Source organism: Ovis canadensis, chromosome 23 (assembly GCF_042477335.2).
Source record: "Ovis canadensis isolate MfBH-ARS-UI-01 breed Bighorn chromosome 23, ARS-UI_OviCan_v2, whole genome shotgun sequence".
In the NCBI taxonomy this organism is placed as follows: domain Eukaryota; kingdom Metazoa; phylum Chordata; class Mammalia; order Artiodactyla; family Bovidae; genus Ovis; species Ovis canadensis.
In genome coordinates, this window is record NC_091267.1 from 19840716 (window position 1) to 19848610 (window position 7895).

General features: G+C 38.7%; 1 pseudogene; it reads right to left on the reverse strand.

The window, feature by feature from the left end:
- Nucleotides 1–4272, reverse strand: part of LOC138428446 (fibrinogen silencer-binding protein pseudogene) — a 28106-nt pseudogene extending 23834 nt beyond the window's left edge.
- Between the last annotated feature and the right edge of the window lie 3623 nt (nucleotides 4273–7895).

The window sequence follows — 7895 nt, forward strand, 5'->3', positions numbered from 1 at the left end:
TTAATTAAAAGATGCTTATTCCTTGGAAGGAAAGTTATGACCAACCTAGACAGCATATTGAAAAGCAAAGACATTACTTTGCCAACAAAGGTCTGTCTTGTCAAGGCTATGGTTTTTCCAGTGGTCATGTATGGATGTGAGAGCTGGACTATCAAGAAAGCTGAGCACTGAAGAATTGATGCTTTTGAACTATAGTGTCAGAGGAGACTCTTGAGAGTCCCTTGGACTGCAAGGAGATCCAACCAGTCCATCCTAAAGGAGATCAGTCTCAGGTATTCATTGGAAGGACTGGCGCTGAAGCTGAAACTCCAGTACTTCAGACACCTGATGCGAAGAGCTGACTCATTGGAAAAGACCCTGATGCTGAGGAAGATTGAGGGCAGGAAGAGAAGGGGACGACAGAGGATCAGATGGCTGGATGGCATCACCGACTCAATGGACATGAGTTTGGGTAGACTCCAGGAGTTGGTGATAGACAGGGAGGCCTGGCATGCTGCAGTTCATGGAGTCGCAAAGAGTCAGACACAACTGAGTGACTGAACTGAAACTGAAAACTGAAATCATACCTTCTAAGTTCACACTATGCTACAAAGCTACAGTAATCAAATTGTATGATATTCACACAAAAACAGATCGGGATCAATGGGGGAAAAAAAGGAGAACCCAGAAATAAATCCATGCACTGATAGTCAATCAATGCCTGACAAAGGAGGCAGGAATATACAATGGAGAAAAGACAGTCTCTAATCACCAGGGAAATGCAAATCAAAACCGCAATGAGATATCACCCCTCACCTGTCAGAATGGCCATGATCAAAAAGAAAACAAACAACAAATGTTAGTGAGGATGTAGAAGAAAGGTAATCCTCTTACAGTGTTGCTGAGAATGTGAATTGATTCAAACACCATGGAAAAAAAGCATATGCATTCCTCAAATAACAACAACAACAAGGAGAAATCTGTATGATCCAGTAATTCCACTCGTGGGTATACCGCCAAGGAAAATTAGAACACTAATTATGAAGGATACACAAGCCCCAATGTTCACAGCAGCATTATACACAATAGTCAAGATATGGAGGCAATGTAAGTGTCCATCAACAGATGAATGGATAAAGAAGATGTGATGCACACACACAAAAAATGGAATACATAAAAAAGAAATGAAATTACAGTCTTTGCAACAGCATGGATGGACTTGGATGGTGTTACTCTTAATGAAATGTCAAACAGTGAAAGATACTGATATATGTAGAACTGAGTCACTTTGCCATACAACAGAAATTAGCACATCATAAATCAACTATACTTCAATAAAAATTTTTTAAAGACAATTACAGTATGTTACCACTTACACATGGAATCTAAAAGAAACTAATGAATATAACAAAAACAAAGACTCACGGATATAGAGAATTAGTGATAGCCATTGAAAGAGAGAAGGGGAGGACAGGAAAGGGGGAGGAGATTAAAGATGCCCACTGACTATGCATAAACCAAACAGAGTCCAGAGATACACTGTGCAGCCCAGGGAACATAGCCAATGTTATATAATAACTATATAATGGATCATCATTTATAAAAATTTTGAATCTCTATGTTGTGCACTTTCTAGTCAAGGCGAAAGTCTAGTCAAGTGTTTCCTGCAGTCATGTATGGATGTGAGAGTTGGATGGTGAAGAAGGCTGAGCGCCGAAGAATGGATGCTTTTGAACTGTGGTGTTGGAGAAGACTCTTGAGAGTCCCATGAACTGCAAGGAGATCCAACCAGTCCACTCTGAAGGAGATCAACCCTGGGATTTCTTTGGAAGAAATGATGCTAAAGCTGAAAATCCAGTATTTTGGCCACCTCATGACAAGAGCTGACTCACTGGAAAAGACTCTGATGCTGGGAGGGCATTTTAAATGTTTAGTCTCTGTCCTCTTATTAAAGAAGTGTTTCAATTTTTTAAATGATATCCTTTAATTACCACCTACTAACTAAATAAGGATGATCTGTGTTCCTATTCTCTTACCTTTCCCACATGAATTATAGCTATTTTGTCACAAGCACCATATTTGCACATCAAAGTCTCCCAGCATTGATCCCACTTGTTTTAGTTTAGATGTTTATTAAGCATGTATCCTTTTTGCAGGGATGTTCCCAGTCATTACTTGGTTGCAGGAAGCTCCTCCTGGGTCAAGTTTCTTCTGAAAGTGCTTATGGATGAAAGTTTCCCTAAATTCTTACATTCTGAACTTTTATTCCCTTACTCTGGCAGTACAATAAAGTAAATTTGGTTTCATTTTTTGTTTTACAGCCTTAAATTCCCCTTTTTGCTTCTCTTCCCCTTCACCACCCAATTGTCAAAGGATGCCTCTCTTTTTCCTTTGTGCCTCTTTTTCTCCCCCAGAAGGTCTGCATTTCAATGACTGCTGCTTCAAATGGCAGGTCTTTCAACTCCCTTCCCTGTAGACCCTGCGCTCATCTAGAGCTCACTTATTTTAGAATTTTCAGACTCAGGGTACACTTGCTCTTTGACAGTGATTTTAGACAAGTCTGAGACCCACTGCCAGCTCCTTCTCCCTTCTCCCAGTTTCGCTCAGGGTAGAAGGGGGAAAGACTAGAAGAGATGGCTGGCTGGAATGTGATGAGTTCATTTTGATGTATATATAAAATAGAGTTACCTTGAAGTTTAGGCATTTTCTGATTCTAACTATGCTGGGGTTTGTAGTTTTATTTTTCCATATTGTTCTTCTATTTTATTTCTGGACTTCTATTGATTTCAACATAGTAATCATAGTAATTTTCAAATTCCTGCCTGTAATTCTCATACACCTCAATAAAGATGGGGGAAAGGGAAGAATTTTGGTTCTCCACATTGTTCTCAGATCCTCCCTATAGTATGTCTTTAACTCCTAAACACCTTATTACTGCAGGAAATTTTACTTCATTTTGTAGAAGTCAGCTGAATTTTTTTAGCCTTCTACAGGAAGCTTCTGAATCTAGCAAGTATGTGGAGCACACAAGTAGCCTTGTGTCTGAGAACTCTCACATCTCTGATTTTAGTCAAAAGCTCTAATGATTCCTGTCTTAAAATAGAAGCTTTCTGCTTTGTTCAAACCCAGATTCAGAGGTCCTAGCCTATGTCAGATCAGCAAATGATCCTAATTCAGGTAACATCTCTCTGAACTGTTTATATACATGGTTGTTTTTTTTTTTTCCTTCCTCCAGATTTTCTCAAAATTTTCTGTTGCAAACTAGTTCACTCTGCTAGAAATAAACTATTTTTTATTTTTAAGTCACCCATTTAAAGTCACCAGCTTCAACTAACAAAATAAAAACTACAGAACACCTAGCAATAAATCTATTAAAAAGTTATGCAAGACCTATAAATAGAAAGTTATAGAGCTTTACTGAAAACCTTAAGAAAGAAATAGAACAGTTATTGATACTTTACCAGGGGAACTCAAGACCACAAAGACATCAATTCTCACTGTTTATGAATATGCTAAATGAAATTTTAATCAAAACCATAACAAGGATTTTATTGAAGTTATCAATATTAAACTTAGATTGAAGGAGCAAAAAAAAAAAAAGCAGAGCAATAGCTGTAGAAGAAAAAGAGAGAAGAGAAATTAAGAGCCTTTAGTGTTATAACAAATAAAACCTAGAGCTACTGGTCGGTATGTAGTAAAGAGACAACTTACAAAATGGGATAAAGTACTTACAAACTGAAAATTTACATCTGAGAAGGGGTTAATATGCAAAACATATAAGTGGCTTAAATATCTCAATAGCAAGAAAAAACCTTAGTTCAAAAATGGGCAAAGGACCTGAACAGACATTTAGGAAAAGACATACAAATAGTCTGGCTTCCCAGGTGGGGCAGTGGTAAAGAATCTGCCTACTGATGAAGGAGATGTGGGTTCAATGCCTGGATCAGGGAGATCCCTTGGAGGAGGAAATGGCAACCCATTCTAGTATTCTTGCTTGGAAAATTCCATGGACACAGGAGCTGCCATGCTTCAGTTCACGGGGTCACAAAGAGTTGGACACAACTGAGCACACACACACACACACACACACACACAAATGGTCTACTGGTATAGAACAAAGTGCTTACCATCACTAATCATCAGAGAAACGAAGTTCAGAGCCACAATGAGATACCAGCGTACACCTTTCAGAATAGTTGCTACCGAAACTGCAAGAGAGCATGTGTTGATGAGGGCATGGAGAAAAGAGGAGCCTTGTACACTGTTGACAGAAATATAAACTGGTAGAACCATTATGCCAAAAAAAAAAAATCGGAAGTTTATTAAAAATTTTAAAAAATAGAACTACCATATAATCTGGTGCTTTCCTGGGTAGGTATCCAAGCAGAATGAAATCAGAATCTGGAGGAGTTATCTTTCCACATTCATTCCATCATTGTTCATAACAGCCAATGTGTGCAAAGAACCTACGTGTCTGTTGATAAAGAAATAAAGATAATGTGATTTGTCCTTGTGTGTACATATAGGCTTATGATTCAGCCATAAGAAAGATGGAAATCCTGCTATTTGCAACAATGTGCATGAACCTGGAGAACATCATGCTAAATTAAATAAGCCAGACATGGAAGGACTAAATATATATATAATATTTACAATCTAAACGTATATATAGAATCTGAAAATGCAGAAGCAGAAGAGAATAGTGGTAGTCAGGAGCCTGGGTGAGGGAAACAGGGAGATGCTGATGAAAGGGTACAGAGTTTTAGTTATTCAGGATGAATCTGTACCAGAGACCTTATGTAGGGCATGGAGACTCAAGTTAAAAATTATGACTTGAAATTTACCAGGAGAGTAGATCATAAATATTCTTATCTCACACACAGATAAGTAACTATGAGAGGTGATAGATATGGTAATTAGCTGGATTGTGGTAATCACCTTACAATGTATACCAGAACATCAGATTGTATACCGTAAATATGTACCACATATTGTATGAAATTGCTTTCCTGTCTGTCCCATTCAGAATAAACCAAAAGGCAGGAAAGTGAGTGAAAAAGTGAAGTCGCTCAGTCGTGTCCGACTCTTTGCAACCAGGCTCCTCTGTCCATGGGATTTTCCAGGCAAGAGTACTGGAGTGGGTTGCCATTTCCTTCTCCAGGAGATCTTCCTGACCCAGGGATCAAACCCAGGTCTCCCGCATTGTAGACAGATGCTTTATCATCTGAGCCATCAGGGAAGTGGCAGGTAATAAAAACCAATTAGGAGGCCATTGCAGTAACCTAGATACGAAGTGATGGAGGTTTACAGGGGAATGATTGGGGAAGTGAAAAGTGGTCAGATTCTGGATTTATTTTGAATCCAACAGAACTGACTGCTGATGAGATACGGCACATATAGAGTCAAGGAGGAAACCTAGGTCTATTTGGCCTGAAAACTTCAAAAGAAAAAACAAAGAAGCTTATATTACCTGCTGAGATGAAGAAGCTCTGAAAGAGTGAATTTAGTTGACAGAGTATCAGGATTTCACTTTTGGATATATTCAATATGCACTACCTCTAGCCATCCCAGGAAAAATGCCAAGTATAGATTGAGTCTGGAGTACAGGGGGAGGTTTGCTCTAAAGGGATCAGTTTGGAAATCTTTAACACACGGATACCAGTTAAAGGCGAAAAGCTGAAGGGGATTCCCAATGGAATAAGTGTAGACAGGCATGGCAGTTGAGAAAATACCAGTAAAATGTATTTAATGCGGAAGGCTTGGGCATTAGGGAGAAAAGTCGGAGAGCTTAGTTTTCTGAAAACCAAACGCAGAGAGCATTTCAAAGGAAACTGGATTGATCAATTATGCCAAATGCTACTAATAGTTCAAGTGAAATGAGCACTGAGAATCAGAGGGAGGGGGAAATCACTAGACTATGTTCATACATAAATTCAAAGGCATGGGATCTAGTGCCCAAGTGCAGGAATCAGCCCTACAAAGAAGCAAGGATGTTTCACCTGTAGAAACAGGGAGAAACACTGAGTCTGTGGGCAGAGGCACGGACTAGGCGGTGGATGGGGCGCGGGCAGGCAGTTCCATGCCTGATCACTCCAGGTTTCTCAGAGAGGTGAGATCATCAGCTGGATATGAGGATGAGAATGTCTGAACAGAGAACAGAATGCACGAAACGTGAGGGAGGGTAGACTGGAGACATCGGATTGAAAGAGCGCACAGAGTCAAACTGTTCAGCAGGGCTGTGAGTCTGATTTTGCCAAGAACATACACAGAGAATAAGATCACTTCCTCCCAGAGAGCAGTCTGTCTGATGACTGAAGCGTCACGCTGCCAGAATGGTGCTGTGTGTATGAGTGAGTTTACAGATACTGAAATACGATGTCCTGTTATAAATTGCATTTCTTACTCCATATGCCAGGAGATCATCTGTCTTCTCACAGCAATCCACCACATAATTTTAAAAAGCTAGCCTCTCTTTAAAACCTCCCTTCTCGCCCACTTCTTCACTATATGCAAATGCAGCATTGATTTGCTGGGCATTCTCTTTTTAGAATGTCACTATGATATTAAATTCTTCAATGACCATTTCTGTAATATCTCCTTATATATCTGTGCTATTCCAAAACCTTGGTAAAACTGCTACATTAAGTACTTGTATATGTAAATGTATGTAGAGGTTGCTGAGAGGTATATATGCAAAGTGATAATAAGAAAACCTGATTTTACAATCCGCATGGATCGCTGTCTCCCAAACCATGAGGGTTCACTTATGTTTTCCTTTGACAGGGCTGAAGGATGGCGTTAGGTTTCTCTTTCTCCTTACACCAGTACCTTTAAATTAAAGAGTCTGAACCATCTCATTAACTCAGCACCCTTTCATCATGTTAACTATCTTTGCAGACACCATGTGGCTTTCTGTGGTCTCTTAGGAGCCACTCTAATCACCTGATTTATGACCATCCTTTCAACTAGGAATTCAAGACAAGTTTTGCTAGCTTTCTGCATAATTTGGCCTTGGTAACTAAAAGAAAGTTGATGATCAATAAAAAGCAAAAGCACTTCTAAATAAGCCATGAAAATATGGACTTATGTTTCTACTTTGGTATTTTATCATTAAAATGACAAACCTTGTGAAACTTGTATAAAGTACTGATCAACCACTTTCATGATTCTTTTCTCGAAAATCATGCAGAGCATTGATTCAAACTGGATGTCAACACATACAAATAAGACAGTTAGCTAGTCAACAGTGATTACAGATTGTTAGCCTGCTATGGATTTTAGCAGCAGTTTAGGGTTAATACATCAAAGATAAAGAATCAACTGTTACTGACATATAATTGTGAAACAAGTACAGTTCCAACCATTCTTGAGTCAAAAATGGAAATTACTTGAGATAGGATATGTGTAGCTGCAGGTAAGTAACTAAAAGATGGAAAAATTATAACTTGAAAGTTTCTATTTAACCATTCACTAACCTTGCATATGTGGCTCTTTTTTTATATGGGAACTGGAAATGTAATAAAATGAAAACCATCACAGATGAAAACACAAGTAGCAGTAATGCTTGTGCTTTTGGAGTCATACTGAAATAAATAAAACTCACTGAAATTGAAAGAGTCAATTTGTCTAGCCATAGAAAGGCTTGATCTAGTCTTCCAGTTGAAGAACTGAGCTGAAAGTTGTCTGTTCATGGGATGGATATTCCAGTTAAGGAAACATACATATTATTTTTAAATACATAGAAAAAAGGATAAGCACACACCAGTCTTTTCAGTCACATCTCCACATACACAAATGGTTCTGTTAATATCAGTATATTCACAGAAAGCAAAAACCTAAAACTAACATCCTCCATATCTTGTGTGTAAGACACAACTAGTCCCAGATGAGTGAAAGTCTGATAGCACTTATAACCC